The 19987-nt window shown below is 37.0% G+C and overlaps 2 protein-coding genes across 2 annotated transcripts in view; one reads left to right on the forward strand and one right to left on the reverse strand.

Moving 5' to 3' along the window:
* LOC105224473 (Down syndrome cell adhesion molecule-like protein Dscam2) overlaps nucleotides 1–19987 on the reverse strand; it is a 640260-nt gene that overhangs the window by 557385 nt on the left and 62888 nt on the right. The window lies entirely within an intron of this gene.
* The window catches only part of LOC125775873 (Down syndrome cell adhesion molecule-like protein Dscam2), a 45201-nt gene continuing 26342 nt past the window's right edge, over nucleotides 1129–19987 (forward strand). The window contains exons 1-2 of the mRNA XM_049446906.1: nucleotides 1129–1416; nucleotides 13540–13712. The gene's annotated coding sequence lies outside the window, so the exon portion shown is untranslated. The remainder of the gene's footprint in view (nucleotides 1417–13539; nucleotides 13713–19987) is intronic.

A 19987-nucleotide genomic window follows, 5' to 3' on the forward strand; every position in this document is an offset into this window, starting at 1 on the left:
GGCTCAGTTATGACACTTTATAAGTTTTCGGTTTCCGCCATTTTGTGGGCGTGGTAGCGGACCGATTTTGCCCATCTTCGAACTTAACCTTCTTATCGAGCCAAGAAATACGGGTACCATGTTTCATCATGATATCTCAATTTTTACTCAAGTTACAGCTTGCACGGACGGACGGACGGACAGACGCACGGACGGACAGACAGACATCCGGATTTCAACTCTACTCATCACCCTGATCACTTTGGTATATATAACCCTATATCTGACTCTTTTAGTTTTAGGACTTACAGACAACCGCTATGTGAACAAAACTATAATACTCTCCTTAGCAACTTTGTTGCGAGAGTATAAAAAACATTTTTATGAGGATAACGTTTTTTATTGTTTATGAATACTTTGACTATAAGATTACGGTAGGTGGAGCTGTGTAAAATGTACAAAGGATTCTCAGGTGCTGATTATAATAAAAAATTAATAAGTTTCAAAATGTTTGATCTAGGTCTTTCAATTATTTTTGGAGTATTTATGATAATTCAAACTTGTTCTGTTTTGTGGAAATTCAAAAGATGATCATATTTTGGCCTTATGAACGAATTTTATTTCAAATGTTCTGCGATAACATACCTTACACAAGAGTGCCACAAACCACCGAAATAATGACTAAAGCACATAAGTGTGCTTTGTAATCCTAACACACATGTAACACCTTTGGTTTTACAACCCTTACATTATTTTGCTTTTAATGCATTAATAAAGACATGAGAGATTATAACTGGTATTAAATACATTTTACATTAGGAAGGACGTTTACTGGTCGCTTGAGTGAATTAGAGGAGAGACCTGTACCTTTAGTCAAGAAGAATCTTTCTTCGTAATGTATGGCCTTTAGCTTTGTCGCAATCAAGCTTTTAGATATATTTACATGTGTATGTGTGTTTGGAGTGTAATTATGTAGGTGTGTCCGTATTTGATTGTATAATTTTTTAGCTCATCTAAAATGGCGGTTCGCTATCCACAACTCCTTATACATATTTAATGAAACGCGAGCTTTTTGACATCATACTGAAATATTTACTCTTCTCTCTGCTTTTTCTCGTCTTTATTTGCAGCCTTTACGCGTCCTTTTAACTAAATTATTAGTGTCTTCCGTGGATCCACCAAAAGCTGTTCATTTGCTATTGAAAGGTACATCGCGTTTTTATCGCCTCACCTATTTATGTATGTCTTCCGATCCGATGGATGATAAGCAAGCGATTGGGAAAATGAGTAAACGGCGGAAACCTTCATTTGATGATGCAGCGACCAAACGTTGGAGTAAAACGCCCCGCCAGCTGCCACTCGGCAGCGCAAGAACGACTGATATTAACATGTTACTCGTGATAGCCTTCCTGGTCGTCATCGCTACAACCAGTACAGGTGAGTGGAATAAAAGAAAATACATTTATTTTTGTTTATATGTGCATTTTAAGTCATAAGTATACGTATGTTTACATCCACACAAAATATTGTACACGTGTGCGGATGTGAAAAAAATAGCAGGAATGCAATTAACATTGAAGTTGATAATTGAAATTTATGTATTTGTGGTTGCATCAGCACACAATTCGGTTTTTAACTTGTGGTATGCAGCTACGTGAACAAACATTAAGGTACTTTCTAATCGGGAAATTGACTATACTTAAGTTTTCCCTGCAAATGATTTTCGAAAGTAAGTAGCAACTGTCAAAAGTGGTGGGTATTTGAGGCCAATGATTTAAATATCATCTTAGAGAAGATTGTATCTTCTTTATTAAGTGCTACAGCTCGTATTATCTGCTATAGCAACAGATTAAAGAAGTCACGCGCTAGGGAGTCTCCTTGTCTGAAAAGTCGCTGGGTTTCCAATGGCTCAGAGAGGTCCTTTCCGATCCTGACAAACTTTTAGTGTTGCTTAACGTCAGGCGTATTATTCCATGCTGTTAATGTCGACTTTAAATCGACGAAGAGGTGGTGTGTGTCGATCTTTCTTTCGCAGGTCTTTTCCGAGATGTATCGAATGGCGAAAATCTGGGCTATAGTAGATTTTTCAAGTCTAAAGCCGCATTGATAAGGTCCAATAATATGACGGTGAACTTCAACCTTTCATACACTACGCTCTTTAAGACCTTATATGCGATATTAAAGAGGCTTATTCCACGGTAATTGGCGCAGATTTTGGGTTATCTTTTTTTGTGGATTGGGCAAAGAAAACTTAAGTTTCAGTCATCGGGCATGCTGTCGTCCGACCATATCTTACAAAGAAGCTGATGCATACACTTTGTCAGTTCTTCGCCGTCGTATTTAACTACTTCGGCCGTTTGTTGTTCTTCAGGCAGGTAATTATTAGTCGGACATCAAAATAGTCGGGCAATAGGATCTCTATTCAATCGTCATAGATAGTGAAATGAACATCGACATTGCGCCAGATTTGGCGAAACAGCTTCGGAAACGTACGCTAAAATTGTAAGAGTGTATGGTGATAGTGTCCCGGAAACCAAACGCCATACCTCGCAATGGTTGTCTCCGTGCGCCCCCCGCCCGAAAAAAGCTCACATGAGCAAGTCGAAGGTGAAAACGATGATTATTGCTTTTTTTGATAGCGTGGCTTTTTTTTTTTCCTAAAACAAAATCGGTGGTCAAAGGAACCCATTTTGAGTCGATTACGGACATCCAGGCGGCCGTGACGAGGATACTCGCGGACTGGGATCGAAGCTTTCCAGAAATGTTACGAATCATGGAAAACGCGCTGGAATCGCTGTATATCTGCCCAAGGAAACTACTTTGAAGGAGATGGCAGAGTTGTAGAATAATTTTAAAATATACGGTTTTCTTGGAATCAGTCTCATTACTTAATTGTCATACCTCGTAATTGCTACTCCTCAGTATTTTAACGGTGTCATCTATCGCCCGAGGCACCTGCATGATGCTGATGTCGATGTCACCCTAGACTATCTGCAGCACTTTTCGTGTACTGCAGATTTAACTATATTCACCTTATAAAATTAGCTACCCGGAAATATGATTGTCATGCTGTTTTATACACCGAAAGACTTTTTTCACTTAGCTAAAGGGGTATCGAAATGCGAGCACAAGGTTTCTTTCAGTTTGACTTGAATCTTTCTGAGGCGTGATATGTTTAGAAACGCTACCCGCCAAGAAGCCCAAGGTGTTTGTCGCTAGATTATCGAGTACGTAAGATAGAGCAAGACTCGACATTTTGACGTCGATCTCCATCCAACATTCTGGGATGTATTGGGAACTTTGGGTGGTACCCTCTGTTCTTACTGCTATAACTACTGTTGTACTTTGGTTGTCCTTAGCAGATTTGTAATATCTGTCGAACGTCTAATGTTTCAAACTTTTTGTTGCTGTTTTAATGGGTTAAAATACCTTGATATCGTACAGATGACAATTCAATTGTTCTCTGAATAGCTAGTTTGGTGTAGGCTACTAGGCCTAAACTCTTTACACTTTAAAATAAATTTCGTAGAAGAATATCATGAATTTTTTTACGATAACTGGGGCATCTAAAAACTAAGTCGTTGAACATTAAATTACTAGTATGCATCGATGTCTTTATTTTTTTATCTTAAACCGAATTTATTTTCAGAGGAATTACTATTAACGAATCCTGTAATGCAATTAATATACACAAAAGTATATATAACTAGACAATTCAAAAGAAGAAATCTAAAAGCTACTAAATTAAAAATAAATGACCCACCCTAGTTTGCACTTACAAATACAAAGGTCGCAGGTCGCAATGTATTTAAATTGGTCTGCAACGATATAACAGTTTAAACAGGATAATCGATATTATTTTATTAATGCGCATTTTTGTGGGCTAATTACCACATGTTTTTTTACTTAAAACATTGAATTTTAACCCCAGTTCAGACTTACAGTTTTTTATGTATGCAAATTTTCTCATGTCAAGACAAAAAATTAAACATGTTTATGGGAAATAAGTTGAGGGCTACAACTTAGTTAATTAGCTTAATTCACAAAACCGTAAGTACATAAAATAAAGACCTAGCATCAGATGAAACAATTGTCCGTGAATGCAACTCTCTATCATCGGTATCACCGGGACTCTATAATGTCCTCTCTCAACCATCTTCTGCTCCCAATATAGATACTCGTACTCATCGGGTCTCAGCTATATTTAAACTATGTTTGTTGATTAAACATCTACACGTGATCACAGCCATCTAAATTCTTTTTCGGATACTAATTGTAGGGAGGTGTCTGCTCTGACTAGTTCATCTACACAGTTCTCTGGAATATCACTATGTCCTGAAACCCATTGCGGGTATCAAATGCAATAGGATGCTATAAAATGTTAGGTTCGCTAAGAGATCAAGACATTCTTCCACTATCTTTAACGAAACTCTAAGAAATATTTTTGATTTCGAAGCCGCTGGGCTATCCTAAATACCAGTAAATATATTTATGATCAAGAGTACACTTTTTGCCATACCAAGAATGTTTATTTAGTTACCTTGATCCTCGTTTGAATGCCGTTGCAGTGATCTGGTAAATGTTAGGCGATTCTGGTATTTAATTTTGCACTAAAGACACCACACTATTGCATAGTTTGAACCCAGTCATGATGATATACCCAAGTCTCATCCATTGTGATGAATCGGCGCACAAAGTCCACTTTATCCTTTTTAAAACGCTTCAAGTGTTGCTGATAAAGTCGCATTCGAATGTGTTTCTGTGCCGTTGTTAGCGAATGCGGCACGCATTGTACACACAGCTTTCCAAACCCAAAATTTCACTTAAAACATAGCTCACACTGCCTAATGAGATGTGTAAAGCCTTTACTAAATCTCTCTCAGTCAATCGACGATCTACCCAAACCATATTCTGTATGTTGGCTATAATTTCTGGTGTTGATGCGCTTTTTGGACGTCCCACACGTGGATCGTCTTCAAGACCACGTTTAAATACAGCAACCCATCTATATCTTATACACTTTTAACATTCGCTATACAATCAATGAAAAATTACAAAGCAACAGGTCCGGATGGGATTCCAGCTCAAATTTTAAAGTCAATAAATGAAAAAATATGACTGTCTTAGTAAAGCTTTTTAACCAAGTTTATGACAATGGCCAATATCCAAAAGAGTGGTTAAAATCAACATTCATACCACTACCTAAGAAAAATAATGCGAAACATTGTAGTGAGTACAGACTAATTAGTCTAATGTCACATGCTCTCAAGATATTTCTAAAAGCCATTCACGCCAGAATATACAAGAAATGTGAAGAGTCAATGGGCAAGACGCAATCTCGCTACAGAGAATGTCTTGGAACACGCGAGGCATTGTTCTGTATACAAGTTTTCGTTCAAAACTGTAAAGATGTCCAAAAAGATGTATTTTTATGTTTTATTGATTATGAGAAAGCTTTCGACACATTCTGTCATCCTTGTTATTTAACATTCATTCGGTAATAATATTTCAAGAATCGGTAACCAGTATTGATCAAGGTGTGAAAGTGAATGGTATTTTCATAAATAATATACGCTATGCAGATGACACTACACTAATAGCCGATGGCTTGTAAACCTAGTTAACTTACGTAGTGACGAATATGGATAACGCATTAACATAAACAAGACGAAGTACATGATTATTAGTAGGAAAAACTTATACAATAACACACCTCATGATTAATAATAATCCAATCGAAAGAGTCAAAAATTTCAAGTACCTTGGTTGTCAGATCAATGAAAGTTGGGATTGTTCAAAAAAAATAAAACATCGAACCAAATTTGCGCGAACAACTTTTCTAAAATACAAAAACAAATTATGTAGCCATGACCTCAACATTAAACATTGTTTTAAAATTCTATGCTTGGTCAGCGCTTCTCTATGCCATGGAAACGTAGACTCTAAAAACCACAGATATGAACAAACAAAAGCAGCCTACCTAGGACATATTATGAGGCACTCTAAGCTTCTACAAATAATTATCCAAGGAAAGATTAAAGGAAAACGGGGTATTGGCCGTAAACAACTTTCGTGGCTTCGAAACATTCGACAATGGACAGGAATCCAGAACGTTGGCAACCTTATAGATGTTAATAAAAATTATAAAATAATTAAAAATCTGTGATTTTTTTTTTTTAATATACAATAGATATATTTAACATGTAAATATTACATTTTTATATTACTATTAAGCTTATTAATATTGTACATATTATTAAATGTTATATGATCACCAATATTCGAATACGAATTGGCAAATAAAGAAGAAGAAGAACATTCGTTCGTGAATTGCTACTAGGGGATTTCAACTATGGGTCTAAAACCGGTTTCGAGACAGCAATTTAAAGGTTTTTAGGGATTATAAAATTTGTTTCTAAATTTTTTGAAATATCCGAATGAAGTTTAATGCGAAGGTGAATCTCGATATTATGCTATTTATGTGTTAAAGCCATCCGAATCGGCAACCATAAAAACATATGTCTCCCATACAACATATATATTATTCGGAATCTTTATTTTTGTATGTATTATCTTTATTTAAGAACGTTAGAGTATATAATTTTACAGAACTGTCCTCTAATATGTTCTTAACAACGATAGTGGAAATAAAGCTCTATTGTACATACATATATAAAACTCTAAATTGTTCAAAATCTCTTCGAATCGTCAGAACTCCCTCGTTTTTTCAGAAGAAAGCCTATTTTTCAGAAGCGGATTCTGAAGACTGTGATGCCGATCATTCAGTTACCTGTTAAAAATTCCGATAACACTAATGAGGCGTTTCGTTAGTTCTTTTCAGCCGCATTATTTTAAATAAACGAGCAAAGATATCTTTAACTTGATTTGGATAATTCAGTTTGTGTGACAACTACGAGTATTTCCTGTAGTGGCCGATATTGTCGGTTCAAATAAATTAGCAGATTACTGAGAAAAGGATGTGTGCGACATTTCAGAACGATATCTTAAAAACTGAGACATACATTGCCAAATCATTTCATCTCACCATCCTCATACATATACATATATATTTTATCGTCGCAGTATCTCTGAGTGTTTAACTTCGCTGTATTCTTAATTTACCCAGTTCAGGGTATACTACTGTTGTGCCTTTGTTGATTCAATGTTTGTTTCGTAGCTAAGTACGAGTTCTCATCAACAAGTTTACATTTTAAATCAAACTTATAATATTATAACGGGTGATCCAGATAGATCCACCTTTTATACTCTTGCAACCAGTTGCTACAAAGTGTTATCGTTTATTTAACGTAATGGTTATACGTATCACCTAAAACTAATCGAGGTAAATATAGAGTTCTACATACATATAAATGATTAGGGTGACGAGAAAAGTTGAAATCCGGTTGACTGTCCGTCCGTCCGTCCGTGCAAGCTGTAACTTGAGTACAAATTGAGATATCTTGATGACACTTGGTATGCAGGCTTCCTAAGGCAAAAACAATTCTAGTTCGTAGATTAACACCCACAAATCGCCATTAACCGAAAACCTATAAAGTGCCATAACTAAGCACCTAATTAGGATATAAGACTTATATTTGGCACAGGGGATGGCAGTAGAAAGTGACACCTGTGGGAAAAAGTTTCTAAAAAAGTAGGCGTGATCCTGCCCTCTAATAAGCTTAATATGCACATCTCCTAAACCGCTAAAGCTACATCAACCAAATTCACCCAGCGCGAATACTACAAAAGCTCCAACCTACAGTGTGAAAATGGATTAAATCAGATAATAATCTCGTTCAATCCCCATATAACGGTATTGTTCAAAACTACTAAAAGCGCGATAAATAAATAACTAAATACGTCAGAGACTTAAAAATTTGCTCCGGGATGGTATGAGAAAACCTTAGGAGAACCAGTGTGAGAATTAAACAATGAGCGTGGCACCGCACACTTTTTGGTGAAATCCCAGATCTCGGGAGCCGACTGACCGATTTTGACAAAATTGGATACGGGGCATTCTTTTTCCATTTATTTTCTGCTATCACGTTGTGAAAATGAGCAAAATTGGACAATAACTACGCCTACCCATATAACACAATTTTAAATTCCACTTGATTCGTTCAGTTTCCAGTACGCAATACATGTAAATAAGAGGACTTTTTTTACTCATAACAGTGTGTTTTTGTGCTTAGAAAGATAAATGTGAACGAAAGCTTGACCTGGCACCTATATAACTAAAATCAGGATTTTCAAACATCCGGTTGAATGTACTCTATATGATTGGTTTTACACCTTAAAATATTTCCCTGGCTTTGATTTTTGCAAGTTGCTAGAGTATAAAATGTTCGATTGCACTCGAAATTAGCTCTTCCTTACTTGTTTTTGTTAAGTATTGTGGGGCATTTCATCATGGAAAGAATTACATCTGAACAATATTTACAAATCGGTCAACCTTATTACAAAAATTCATGATCTGTAAAGTCATTTTTGCAAAATATTCGACCGAACCGGCTATTTGATGCCTGAAATTGAAGCTTGTGATCTCGGCGAAATTTGGTTTCAACAAGACGCCGTTAATTCCAACACATTGCAACAATCAATGGATTTTTTGGGGAAACACTTCAGTGAGTTCGTGGGCATATGTAAGGTCTAAAGTCTATGCGGACAATCTCGCTTCGTTTCAGGCCAGTTACCAGTCGAAATGCTCAAACGAGTCATAGAAAATTAGACTCAATGGATCATTCGAATGATAATATATCTTCCGCATTAAATTTAAATTTACTGTATATTTGTTTGATTCGCCGGACGAGAAATATAAACTATATGTTTTGCCTACTTGTGAGCCTATTCTGTGTATTTAAGTATTTCTCTATCTCTTCTTGAAGTCTTAAAGAATGTGCAAGCATATGCTGGTCTGATTTGCAAGGTTTTGTATAAGAATTCGTCGGATCAGAATCCACAGAATCGAAGTCAGACTAAACACGGATTACGGTTCCTAATCTTCATGCTCATAGCTTATAGATGTACACTTCAAGTCTATCAGAACATTAACATTTCTTACTACAGTATTACTATTTCCACAGCACTAACTACATATCTCAGTGTCAATCAGAAAAGTCACAAACACATAACGGAGTCTGTGAGTGCCACCTAACCTCCCGCACTAGCACATTATTGCTTCCTTGGTATCAACATAAGTGTAAAAAACTGAAACTCAATGGGCTGCGCAACTTTTCAATTATCGTCAGCGCTGTCACACCACTCACACTGTATTTTCCTTGCCTTTTTGTATCTGATTCCCTGACTCAAGAGTATCACCATCAGCAACATCGTCTTCATCAGCAGCATTATCATTGATGACAATGTAATCTTCGAACCCCTTTGCTTGAAACAAACCGGATAAGGAGCATAGGACAAAGGAATTTAAAAATTACTTTATTGGTGGAGCGGGAAAACCCACGAAGTCGGCTGAGTAGAGCTTTTACTGTTTCATTTGCCTTTGCTATTTCTCAACCACTGTAGTAATTACATCTTCTTGGTTTCAGTTTAATTTCGTCTACATCTCTCCAAAACCAATAGCAAAGACACTTTTATGATTTAACCTTTTTACTTTCCCACTTTTGCTTGCATGCAAGGAAAGGAAGAGAGAGAGAGTTGTAAGTCTCCGTTGGGCGATTGTTGTTATGCTCGCGTAACATTTGAGATAGGACACAGGCTAGGAAGCATTTTGATGATGTATCTTTCAGAACTGTTAAATTCTTAAACCATAAGAAAATGCTACGATAGGAGCAATGACGATAATTTGCAAATGCATAAATTATATGCATTTTTTTCGTGAAAATTATGTAAAATGAATTTCGTAAAGACTATATATACAAAGTAAAGGATTGTACACACTGTCAAGAAAGTATCGGGAATTTATACATAAAACGAAAATTGTCAATCATGATGCAAATTTATTTTACCCGCCTTCAAAGTAACATTCATTTGAAGCGATGAACTTGGGCCAAAGCTTCTTCCAATCGTCAACACATTTTTTATAACCACTTTCCGGGATGACCTTCAGCTCCCACGTCGAATTTGTTTTGATGTCTTCAATTGAGTCCGAAGCGTGTTCCTCGAAGTGGATATTTCAGTGTGGAGAATAAGAAAAAGTCGTTGAGTGTTTGGCCTAAAATTCATTCACAATGATGTGCACCCAGATAGTACTCGTTGTTGCCGGTTTGATCAGTTGGTACGTATTTATAGTAGACAACACCACGAATATTGGAGAAAACAATGAGCATTGCCTTCACTTTCAATCGGCTTTGGTGTAGTTTATTCGGCTTTGGCGCGCCTTTGGGCCGCCATTCGGATGATGGCGGGTTCGTAAGTTTGTCATACTCGTAGGGTCATGTCTCGTCTTCAGTAATTATGCGTTCCATGAAGGTGTGATCCGAATCTCGATCTAGCATGTCTGCAGCTACCTGCTCTCGATAACTTTTTTGAAGGAAATTCAGCTCTATCGGAACAAGTCTTGCAGCAACGCGTTGCATGTCCAATTTTTTATGCATAATCGTACGTATTCTCTAGAGTGACATCTCTAATTTATAGGCAATTTCTCAAGCTCACATGGCTATTTTCGGCAATAATTTTCTTAAATTTTCCAACGTTATCATCGGTCACACTCGTTGAAGTCCGTCCAGAACGGGGCAAGTCTTCGACGGTCTCCCAACCCTCCTTGAATGCTCTGTACCACTCGGAAGTGCACATTTTTGATAGAGCGAATTCAACAAAAGCCTTCTGCAATATTTTCAATGTATCGGCATAGGCAAATTCGTTCGTAACACAAACTTTAACACAAATATACGTTGATCAATATTTTCGGTCATTGTAAAATTCGACAAACACATAAATAGCTGCCGTAAACACACTCGAGCTAATTTTTGGCATCATAATTAAGGACAGTTATGCCAACCTAGGAAAAAATAAACAGGAGACTTAAATGAATAATTTTCGATACTTTTTTGACAGGGTATATATCGTCATGAGAACATAACAAACTTTACCAGAGGGGTTATCTATTTATATTAATAAAATGAACACCAAAACCGAGAAAGAAATTGTCATCGAAAAAAACCATAGTTGTGCCTGAGCGATCCCAATGGAGACCGTATAATATAACTTTTTTATATTGTGCTTCCACTATTCTAATATCCACAGAATTCAAACTACTTTGTTGAGCATACCTTAAAAAGATCAGCATGCGAAGTTATTAATAGTAGTCATGGAAAGAAGTTTAATATACGAGGTGTGTTCAAAAAGTTTCGCGAATTTTGTGTTTTTTCAAAAATTATTTATTTATTCATGAATATCTATTTTGTCCCCTTCAAAGTAATCGCCATGAGATATTATACACTTGTGCCAACGGTTTTTCCAATCTTCGAAGTACTTCAAAAAATAATTTTTTTATCTTCCTCAGCTCCTTCTTCGATGCCGTCTTTATCTCGTCAAGAGAAGCGTAACGTTATCTTTTCATGGGCCTCTTCAGTTTAGAGAACAAGAAAAAGTCACAGGGGGCCAGATCTGGGCAATACGGTGGCTGCGGCATCATTAGTGTGTTGTTTTTGGCCAAAAAGTCGCGCACAAGCAACGATGTGTGAGCAGGAGCGTTATCGTGGTGCAAAACCCAATTTTTATTCTTCCACAAATCCGGGCGTTTCTGGCGGATTGCTTCGCGCAAATTGCGCATAACCTGCAGGTAATATTCCTTATTGACCGTTCTTCCCTGTGGCAAGAACTCGTGATGCACCAGGCCCCTGCAATCGAAGGAAACTGTCAGTTACGATTCGCGATACTTTTTGAACACACCTCGTATAAGAAGTCCAAGCCGTTAACTGTTATCTTGCAGTTTGTAGAACATTATATTTTACTGTTTTTTTCTGAACCAATCGGTCGATTGGAACCTTCGAAATAAATTTCTAGCAGGAATTAGAGTAAGAAACTTGGATAAGTAAACAAAACTGAACTTCGCTCGAACATAGCTCCGCCTTATTCAGTATTTCTGTTCAACACACATTTACGATACCTTACATGGTTGCTGTGAAACATCCTGCATGTGTTGCAGGTAGCACTGTTGCAGAACGTAGATGCTTTATTGAGTTTGTTCCCTGCAATTTCCTGTTTGCTCATACGACTTTTAGGCCATTGGTTTAAACGGAGTTGGAGTTACAAATATAAGGGTGTAATTACATGAATGTGTCTGTGACAGGCCTGCAACTTGCAAGGGAATCGCAAAAAGATTTGTAAAAGATGCACTTGAACCCATTGCGGTTTATTACATAGCATGTGTCTCCAACAAATGTTGGCAATGGATCATTATAACGGGTGGTTTTTCAGACGAGTTGTTTACAATTATTTGATACTTTTTTGTAGGAGGTCTTTTTGACAGCTCATTTTTCTCTTGCCATTTAAAAATGAACAGTCTTATGCCTAACCAATGTTTTTAAAGTGTGAAAATTTTTTGCTAAAATTATATTTCGGTTATCGTACTACGCCCAATATTAAGACAACTTAATTGCCCAGAGGAATCGCTATTCCGAACTACTATTAACCGGTTTCGCACCACGTTTATTTTAGTAGTCTCTAGCACCGAAAACGGTATTGTTGCTGTGGAGGAAAGTATCAAAGAAAATCCGAATGCGTCCATCCGCGTGCAACAATTAGAGCTGTACCCATTTTACGGAAATCTTTATTTATTTTTGAAATGTAGTCCTTATCTTTATATTATTGCTATTTCTTTTCAAAAAACGTCTAACCTTACTGTCTAAAACAGACACCCTTTATCAATTTGTTGCCACCAACCCATGTTCTTTCACACCGCTGCTAACAAACACTCATCCGGGCATTTTTCCAATCCAACAAACAAGTAAGCAAAGACACGACGTTGTGGAGCAAAGACAAACCCTTGCCAATTCCGGCAACTGTTTGCTCGGGCTTTCTAAAAGGTCTTTCTGGAACAAAAGCGGCAACGGCAGCGCCTACGTATCTGTTAAGATTATAAAGAACGCGACGAAAGTGGGCTGCTGGTAAGGTAGATTTTCTAAAGAGCGAAGACAAACTGCCTGAGACATTGTGAGCGACGCTGCTGCTAATACTTGAAACCCAAGCGACAGTAAAGCAAAACATATAAAAGGGTTTTATGCAAACAGTTGAAAGAAGCGAAGAGGGTAAAAAAAATTGTGTAAATAGAAAAAATATTTGTGAAAGAAAAGAACGAAGGAAGATAATATCTAGGTGGATTGGGCATGATTGCAGTCTGGTTTCTAAGCATTGCTGCAGCTGTCCGGCTTGAAGTGCTTCTTCGGTTATCTACTGTTAGCATCAGCAATCATCGCATTTAACGTTAATTTCTCAGACACACAAATATAATTTTTTAATGCATCAGGTTTTATCTATAATTTGCCATCTTATAAGTGTAAATGCACACATAAACAATGTGACAAATGGATATGTAACCTGGTGCTTTACATTTATTTATTCCTTAATTCGCTTTATTTATTTTTTCTGTTGTTCTTTCAGATGCTTCCAACTACTTTGACACTCAAGGACCTAATTTCTCGCATGAGCCGCCATCGCGCATCGAATTCACCAACAATGCCGGCAGCATTGCCGATTGCATAGCACATGGCAATCCGCCGCCAAATGTCGAATGGCTGGACAAGGACAATAATCCCATCACCTCGATATCAAAGGTAAGATTTATTATGTCTAAAACTTAGATAGCGGTTACAGTTAGGCGTGCAAAGCCTGTCTGCAAAACTTACTTTATTTTTTAACTATGTTACCCTTTTTTGTTCTCTATTTCCGTTGTTTTCGTTATATGTTTCATCCAAATTTTCTGGAGGCCTAAAATAATTACAATTCTTCCAGCCTTGGGTTATTTGTATGCACTTCTTTGTTATTATGGCGCTTAGTCTGAAGTAATGGTAGTATTAGTTACTTTACGTTCTTTTCTATGGATCTTGGTGGGGAACAACCTGCTGAAAAAACTTATGAACTCATGGTCAAACGAATTGTGTCGTAACTAGTTGGACTTCTGGAAGTGTTCTCGTTGTTAACCTAAATAAACCTTCAATACTAGAGCGACAATACTACCCTTGTGCTCACTAGCCGGGTCACTTTGTCATAAGACTAGTGTGGCTGTCAGGCCACAATGGTTACTGTTAAGGGTACGGGCGAGGAAGGACACGGTTGGCGTTCCACTCTTCTCATGTGTACTACTACTGGATAGATGGATTTAGCGGGGACGTGCTCGGTCCTGAACTACCATCGGTTCAGGTACAGTCGCAAGATTCTTACGGCTCAAGATCGATCTTTCTGGTTGTGATGTTCTGTGCGGTAATTGTCCTAGCGGCATCCATTCTGCGGGGTCTTACCTGACGAGATCACAGCACAGGCTCTACACAGCGAGGGGAAACATTTCAACAGTTCTTTGTTGATATTACCGCGTTTGCGTGATCAAGGGGATCCACTAGGAAACTCAAACTGTCTGATATCCCAATGAGCTAATTAGAATAGGTATTAAACGCCTTAGCAAATTGTTTATTGGCCACAGGGCGCTTTGTTGACTTATAAGATCGGAGATCTATTTTTAGGGCTTAACAAACGATTACAAGCATATACCTTAGTTAGATATATATATTTATCTATGATTCCGCTGACTCATGAAATTCTAACGATCTCAAGCATTCTTGCAAAATGATGTAAACATAGAACAAAAGCGACTACTGTTATATTTATCAAAGCAACATTAATAATGTTGCATAAAAATGGGTATTCTCCTATTGAATTTAGAAACGAAAACTAATATAGAGAATGCCCTTAAATATAATATTTGTTTATAAATATTGGATTGTTGTGGTTAACTTAAATTCTGCGCACCCTTTATTGAAAAAAAAATATAGAGAAAATTTAACCACTTAGAACAAAACAATATGGTAGTCTCTGGCGCAAGCACTAACTCTCGACCGAAAACATGAGCTGCAGCCCGAACAATGCATGGTATTTACTGTACACGTACAAAACGCGAAACAACTGCAACCAACATAAAAATTCAAATACAAAGCAGTAGAAACAAAATGACAATAAAAGCAACAATAAGTTACGGTCGACATGAAGGCAGCACCAGGCGTTGAGGCGCGCGGCCAGAGTCAGTTTCGAACAAATTCAATCAATAACCACTTGAACCAAACTTCCGCCATAGGCGGCTCGTCTGAGTTATTTTGATATGGCACCGAAGGTACGGACTGTTTATTAGTGGGTGGAATCAAGCGAGTAACGGTGAGACAGGCTGGCGTAGTCGGCAAGAAGACAAATACTGCGAAAAAGGGTGTTGTTGGTCAGGAAGATTAACGGGCAGTCAGACAATGTAGCAGCTTCGCATTTTATTTCGCACAACAACTACTCTAGGATGCTCCTTTGTTGCTGGTTTTTTTTTTTGCTGTAGTGGGTACAACAATGGCAATGCGCTCAGCAGTGACAGGTCTTGGGTGTCGTTGGCTATGCGGGATTCATCTCGCCCCTTTGATGCACCTATCACTAATGCCTGTCATGGATTTCTGAATATCTGTACTTTTGGTGCCAATAGCCGTTATTTGTCGTAAATTTTTACATTTCAAGTAAAAAAAATGCTGTTGGTATCTCTGAAGTCCACGCCCACTTCTCAATTTTAGAATAAAAAGTTTTGCATTATTTCCAATTTCCATTACACTTAATTGCTGTTTCAATATTTTTGCATTTCTCCCTCTGCTCACTGCTAATACATTTACCTCTCTCTTGCAGGTCCGTCATATGCTCGCCAACGGTTCACTCTATTTCCCTCCCTTCGAAGCGGAAGAGTTTCGTCAAGATGTCCATTGGTCCGTGTATCATTGTGTGGCCAGCAATGCTGTGGGTACAATTGTTTCTCGTGACGTTGTGATCAAAGCAGTATTAGTAATAGCAGAATAGTATTCTCAAGTTACTTGCCTCATTCTCTTAGAGAGTGTCTTGCTTACTTAGATAATTGGACAAATCATCGTAAGAAGAGCGAGTTCCTGAGGGTGAATCACAAGGACAACCTCATGTTGTCAGCAATTTTAGTCAGTTGCATATTTATCGCAATGGTTTTACAAAATTTGACAAAGGTACGATTACCAAAATTCCACATCCGTTTAAAGAAACCATAGGAATCTCATATCCTGAAACTTCCGTTAAAAAGCTCACTATACTCTTTTCCCGTACACTCCACTCAGTCCGCATATCCTTCGAAGAGGTATGTTCGCAAAAAAGAGATTAATAGAAGTAGGTTTCGCGTCTACTCTTCTTGAAGATAAATAGCTTCAAGCTATTTAAAGTTCATAGAGGCTTGAAAGGCTATCTTCTCCCAGCCCAGCCCTCATGTCGCTTGTAGAATTGTATTCCTAGAAAAGAGACCATCAGAAATAAATTTCGCGTTCGCTCTTCCAAGAGCTAGTTTCAAGTCCATAGAGGCTGTAATAAAAAGGGCAAAAGGGTCTCCACGGATCTTATTATAGTTTTGGCTATCAGAACCTAGCTATATTGATTGATATAACATTTTTTCATGTCTAAGTTTTTGTGTATAAAATCATCATAACTTGTAACTAAGAACCGGGAATTCATTTTTGACAGTACTATTTCTACCAGGTTTATGTTAGGTACGTTTTAAGTAGAGAAATCTTATTAAAAATCAGCTGGGTATATATAAGTCGAGCAAACTTACTCGGGACTTTTTGTATAATTATATATGCATAAGACTCTAAAAGCTGAATGGAGACGGTTCTGACGGGTCCATATTAGATTGCGAATTAAGGACGGGGATATACTCCGTAGATCTTCATAATTCTTTCTCTATCCGTCTACCAAATTCAGCTAAAATCTTTAAGCGGAAGTACCAGGCATCGAAAGAGTCTCTAGAGTTTTGTCGAATAACTACAGTAGAATACAGAAAGATACCATAGACACAGATAGCCAGGTGGCATTACTAGCCTTATTGTCGGCAAAGATTAATTCCAACGTAGGAAACATATATTGGAAGTCTTTAAGCTCAATGGCCACTTTCCCATAATTTGCGTCATCGATGACAGGAACATGTTCGGTAAGAAAGACCGGACAAATTGGCCAAATCAGAAGCCCTCTAGACAAATCTAAGCAGAGGAAATACCTTGCCCGGTATTATTATTACTCCTAGATTGAGCAATAAAGAGCTCAATACACAATTTGAGGAAATAGTTTAGAACAACTAAATGTTAGATGGCGAACTAGATATGATCAAAATGTGATAAGACTAAGGACTTATTAAAGATGTTCAGGAAATGTTAGTATATACAAATTTAGAGTTACTATAACGGGGCTTTGGCCAGTTGGAGAAGATGCGTTAAAAATGGGAATATTTACCGCAGAAACGGTTCTACATTACTCTGTGAGTGCCCAGCTCTATCACAAACCCGACATAACACAGAATCCATCAGGTTTCCAAACCTTGAATGTCTATCTACAAGGAGCATTACGGAAATAATTGAATACGTAAATGGTTTAAATACAACGATGAAAAACGATATTTAATATTTAAAGGACTTACGAAACTATTTATAGGCGCATCTAGCGCTAATAAAATCCCAAACGACTGCACTATCTACAAACCCAAAAGCTAATATAATCTCTCTTCGACCGCAAGTCTGCGTATGAAATTTAGTCATGTATCGATTTTACCGGAGTTTTTAACTTCAATTTTGAAATCGCAAAAAGAACATGAAAAAGTTAAATTTGAGTTAAAATTGAGCGTACACATACACGTGTATATTATTGAACACTAGTGTGAATACAAAATTTTGTTTACCTTATTTTGTATGTATGTATATAAATTGCTCGCTTGGCTGCAGCTGTTCGACCATTAGCTATGCACGAGGATTCCAGGTCAAAGTTTTTGTTTAATTAAAAAGAAAATGTTTAACCAAAATGTAGTTTGTGCTATAAAAATACTTTCGTAGAACCAGGACAACATGCTCATTTATTTACAGATGTGTATGTTTGCGTCGGTTTTTGCTTTTGTGATACCTTTTCATGCCAAACTGTGAGAAATGTGTAAATGAAGTGAATATAAAACTTTACGACTATCATGAAAGGGTTTCTGGTGTTTATTGGGAAATTTACACTTCCTTGCTGCATCTTTATTAAAGGAAATTCGCCAAGGAGTTAATCTAAGGTGCTGTTGTGCGAAATAATTTGAAAGCTACGAATATTTGAAAGAAGTAGATATGTGTGTACTTATGCAAGCAAAGCTTTGAAACTGGATAAGAGGCCTTTTTGAAATTTAAGGAATATTTAAATATGGCTCAACGGAGTAGTTTTTAATTGGATATGCACTGACCTAACTGTATATGTTTGTGTTTACATATATCCTTCAGATTAAATGTGCACAATTATTTGTGCCTAAAAATGTTGAAGGTAAAAAAATTAAAGCACTTCTTTTAAAGACTTCTGCAAACTGTCTTGGTACACTACCTTATTTTGGGAAATATACTAGGGTTGTGGACCATCATCAGACTTGTGACTCCACTAAAACAAGGCTTATCCATGAATAAAGGCTTAATATAGACATGCGTCTTTTCGATAGTCTGGGGAGATCTCGAGAACTACATTTTTATCGGACTAACTCCTCCATTAAGAATTGGCAACACTCATCTAATTTATTACCTTTTTTGGTATTTTGACTTCAGTTCACTCTTCAAAGTGTTGTTAGTTATTAAAGTGGTGAAGCTTCGAAGATCTATTTTTGGAATTTTAATTAGCTTATACATTAGGAAACCCAAACTGTATAGTGTTGGTGCTCAGTTAGAAAATTAATTTAGTTAGTATTAGTAAAAAATCGCAAACTGTATGTATAAATATCAAAACCACCAAGAGTCAGCAGCAACAGCATATATAAGAAACTCAACAATATGGCTATTGTAGCAACTTTTGCAAAACTGTGTTAAGGCTGAGAGGAAAAGAACGCCCCAAACTGGTTAAACGTCTAAAGTAATATTTCCATCGACCATTTTAAAATAAGCAAATGAACACATAAAAGTTATGTACAAAAAAGCACGAGTATGCACACATACATATAAAATAGCTTAATATATGCATTAAACGGTAGGTTGCCAATACTTAGACGACAAATCAAATACACAAGGGCACACAAGTTCTTATACTACAGAAAAGCGAGTGAGCACAAGAAACGTAGCATATACTCAGGCGCTTTAGAATGCTACATTTTAACCTATTTTAAAAGGCTTAAGTGCTCGCTTTTGCTGTTCTTATTATTTTTTGTATACCTCGCATTCCAACGCCAACTTTCGCTACTTTTTGTTTTGATTATTGACTCATTTACATTTTATATCGGAACACCTCACCCTCCTTCCTCCTCTCGCTGCCATACATTTTGCCTTATTTGCTACGCTATCGTTAATGTACTTGGCATATCATAATTGTTGGGTTTAATGCTTCTTTGAAGCTGCCTAATTTCAAGAAATGTAAAAACAACAACTATGCAATCTACCGTCCAACCTCAAACCGCTTAAAAGGTTAGCGCGTTGTTTCAGTATGCAACTTTTTCCTTAACCTTTTTAATATGTTTAACTCTGCTCTTTTTATAATTCTCATTAACGCGTGCAGAAATATTCAATAAGGTTGCACCTTTAGCAAGGATTAGGGTGGTGCCTTTTGACATCGCTCATTTTCGGAACGCCAACTGTTAAAGTCATCTAAAAGAATACATGGTGGTAAAGAGGGTCTTCGTTGAAGTAGTTATAAAATATAGTTAATGGTCAAATAAATTTTTTTAAGAGTTTATGGAGGTCTATGCTTTTAATAAATTCAAAGCATTCACATTTATATAGTTCGCGCGATGTCTGAATGAATGTAAATACTATAAATAACCAATAAGAGTAGCATCAGTTGTCTTCTTTTTCTTTATTCTCGTAGACAG

The sequence above is a fragment of the Bactrocera dorsalis genome, chromosome 1 (genome assembly GCF_023373825.1).
Source record: "Bactrocera dorsalis isolate Fly_Bdor chromosome 1, ASM2337382v1, whole genome shotgun sequence".
Taxonomy (NCBI): Eukaryota; Metazoa; Arthropoda; class Insecta; order Diptera; family Tephritidae; genus Bactrocera; species Bactrocera dorsalis.